The sequence below is a fragment of the Octodon degus genome, unplaced genomic scaffold (genome assembly GCF_000260255.1).
Source record: "Octodon degus isolate 3935 unplaced genomic scaffold, OctDeg1.0 scaffold00095, whole genome shotgun sequence".
NCBI classification, from domain to species: domain Eukaryota; kingdom Metazoa; phylum Chordata; class Mammalia; order Rodentia; family Octodontidae; genus Octodon; species Octodon degus.
The window spans coordinates 1,964,934-1,968,841 of record NW_004524671.1 but is presented as its reverse complement, the minus strand read 5'-3'; positions in this window follow the sequence as shown (position 1 = coordinate 1,968,841).

Below are 3,908 nucleotides of genomic sequence, written 5' to 3'. Positions count from 1 at the left end.
ATCACACTCTGTAAGTTGTTATAATTTTCAAATATATTTTGATTTTGAAGTTGCATAAGTCATTTAAAAAGAAAACTAGATGTGAGGTTATATTTTAGATATAGATTTATGAATCCTAAAAGGAAATTGCCTGTCTCATTTGCCATTTGTTGTTGGGCTGGTTTCACCTGAGCTGTCTTGCTCAAGAAGAGGAATTGCTTGGTTTAATGTTCCACTACCATCTTGACATTCTTCATTTTAACCAAGGCATTAAGATTCTAACAATGACTTTCACATTCTCATTCTCATTAGGTACTATAAGCTGTATAAACTAATCTTGTTTGGCAATAACTTATATGAAAGAAATTCCATCAAATGCCAGTATGGAAAATAAGCTTTCAGTTCCATTTAGAACTTGGTTAATATTTTGCAAAGTTGCCCAGGGTCCCATTCACAAAATAATGATAGATATTAGTCCCTAAGAATGTGAGTAATTCATAACTTTGTGAGAAATATTTGTATGGCAAAGGAGCTTCGTTATGAACTATGACTTATGGGAGATAGAGAGGGGCAAATGAAGAAGTTCTAATTCAACACAGTTTTAAATTCATGAAGTTAAAACACTCTTCAATATGAAGATATTTGTTTATGCCAGTATAAGGAAAAAATTCAGAAAAAAAATTAAATCTTGTATAAGTCTGTATATTCAGAGGATAAGAAAATATAATTTAATCTTTTGTTCTTTTTCTCTGCCTTTGTTCAGCTAGAACAGTTTTATCTCTTCAAAACAGGAAAATGGGAAACCAAGGAGGAAATAATGGCATGAGTCCAGAAACTTTGAATTGACCTTTGTTTGGCTTTAAATAATAGCCTTTAAATTCAGTGCAGTTAAATTATTTATTTTCTAAGTATATGCTTTTGGAAAGTGTCTTAACTCTCAAAATCCTTTACTTCTTTCATCTCACACCAGATGGAAAATTCCACTTTGCCTAATAATATCCCTGATAGTTGGTCTAAAGTTAAACCTAAGACCCTAGGTAGGTGAATCAGAGTCCTGTTTCTCTGGAATTTGTAGTTCATTGAGAGGAAGCGAAAAGGGATAATGAGATAGGCTAATAGAGTGTGAGACTCATTCCACGTGAATATACAAACTCTAGAGCTACAGCATACACCTATCCACCTGCCACATTCACCAGAAACAAACAAACTAACAAAAAAACACAGGAGCTACACTGTAAAAGGAACAGAAATTTAAAAAGAGAGAATAAATAAAATAAAATCCAAAGAAAAATCCAAGTTGGTTTCCAATTCAGGATTGTAGTCTTTCCAAGAGAGATATTCTAATCCTCAAAATTATTTCCTGCATTTCAAAAAGCCATAATTTATATGATGCATTCACCTTCCAGAACAAAAGAGGGGTAGTAAAGAGGTATGTCATTTTTATAACATACAATACGAGAAAAGCTAGAATGTCATTGTGAATTGGGGAAATGCATGAACACTTTTGATGCTTTAATATCCTTGAAGTGTATCTATTACTTGAAATGAAAGGACTCTTGAAATACATCATTAATTTCTTTTTTTATTTTGAATTATCAACAGATTAGTCTTCTTGCAGGCTACAGAGACACAATTAAAGTCAGTCTAAGCATTACACAGGGACTAATAACACGCCGCCCACTCCTGGCACCACGTGTTACACTGGCCCCACCCTACCCCCATTGTGCTGAGCCAGCCACTGAGACCATAGGTGGAGGCTCATGCCTGTAATCCAGCACTGGGGAGGCTGAAAACAGGAAGATCTTGACAAGTACCGAGCTACATAGTGAGATCTGTACTAAATTAAAAAAAAAAAAAAAAAATGCTAAGAGCAGTTTCACTTAGAAACATGCATATCGACAACAGTGTGACCAGGCTTGCATTGATTGGGCTTTCTTAGATATATCTAGTTTTATACATCCCATTGTTGCTATCTACCATCCTGAATTTGAATATTATACCTATCATAAGAGACGGAGTGATTAAAGGGATTCGTTTGCATTCTGGTCATTACCTAAAAGGGACTCTGAACCATGTATTTAGCCTTCTTTCTACCTCAGCTTCCATGTTTGTTAAATGAGTATAGTGGTACCTAAATGATAATATTGAAAGAAATATGCTAGCATTTGGTAAAGATCCACTAAAAAGTCCTTGGCTGATAGTATTGCTATATATAATTTTGCTAAACAAGCTAAAATAAAATTAGAAAGTTCAAACAAAATTTCATGTACTTCCAAAGTAAACCAGAACATTAATTTAAAATACAAATTATAGGGACCGGGGAGATGGCTCATTGGAATAAGCACTTCCCTGGCAAGTTCAAGGGCCTGAGTTCAATCCCAGGTTCTGTAAAAAAAAAAAGGTACAAATTATAGTGCTATGAAAATTTTACATAAGATAAAAAGAAGCATCAGTATAACAGTTATGATATATGGATTATGAGCTACTCTATGCACTTTATAAGAAATAGGTTCTTTTTTGGAGAAACTATGATTACAAATCCCTATCTTAAACATATTAAAATGAATTACAATGAATTAAAACAAAATGCAAAGAGTGCCATCTAGAAGAAATATGTGAGCAGATATTTAGCAGATTTCTAGAGGAAAACATAATTGCTCATGCCAAAAAATAGAAAAAAATTAAGTAATGATGAAAGAAAATACTGTGTTTTAAATGAACACAAGTCTTCATAATTCATTAAGTAGCTCTGAAATTAAAAATTATAATAAGCAAATTAATAAATTTATACCGACATGTAAAATGTTGTTGCAAATAAGATAAAAAAGAAGGTGTTTGCTAGTAAATAGGAAAGAGATTGTATTAATCAGAAAATTTGGATTAAATATTTATAAGAAGAAGACTCAATAGATGACCAAAAGTTAAAAATATTTATGTTAGTGCTTATTTTGAAAAAAAAAAAAAACTAAGTGGAGTATATATCCAGATTAAAACAAAGTTAGACCCAGCAAATTTATGAAAATGCTTTTACATCTAGTCATATAGGCTTGTGCTCAGGCTTGTGCTTTTTCAGCATAGCATTGCAATATCAGGTCACAACCTGACCCAAGCCTCTACTGTTTCTGCAGTTTCCACTGCAGATGTAAGTGTAGGATGGTAAGGGAGATCATTTTCTCCAATATGGACTAGTGGTTAGAGTTTCTAATTATCTGCCCTTAGAACTTGTGATTACTTGGTCAGACATCATGAGGGTTGAGAATAGGGGCAAGCACGGATCACTGAAATGAGATCATAGAACCATGAATTAGGGAACTAGTACTCCTGAAAGAATAGTAGCCTAGTCAGATGATAACCATAATTGTGTTACAACATAGAGCAGGCAATTTTTCAATAAACTATGAATGGTAAACTTAGTATAAAATAGACAAATACACTTTAAGACAGAATGTACATATCAATTTTATCTTTCACATTGCAAAAGGTATGTAAGGTACAGGAAGCCCCAGAAGCATAGCTGGCAGATTTTAAGACTGTCAATTTTCAAATTGTTGATGGCATTAAAAATGTTTATAATCCATGGCCTACATCTATGAATCTGGTCAGAAAGTAAAAACATATTTGTGTACAGAACTGTTTATTACACAGTTATCATTACCAGGATAGAACTAGATACCAGTGAAAACCTCATTGAGAGGTATAAGACAAAATGAACTTTGTTTTATACACAGTGGTTCCTCACTACTTTGTGGTTTGACTTTCATGGGCTCACTGATTTGTGGGTTTTCAAAACATATTAATCTAAATTATTTAGCACAGATTTTTCACAATATAGTGGGGTTTTACAGTATGGTAAGGTATATATATGTTGTTAAAACTATGTAGGTGTACGAGTTTATAAAATTGTTAAGTATGTTAGAAGTGTTTTTAAA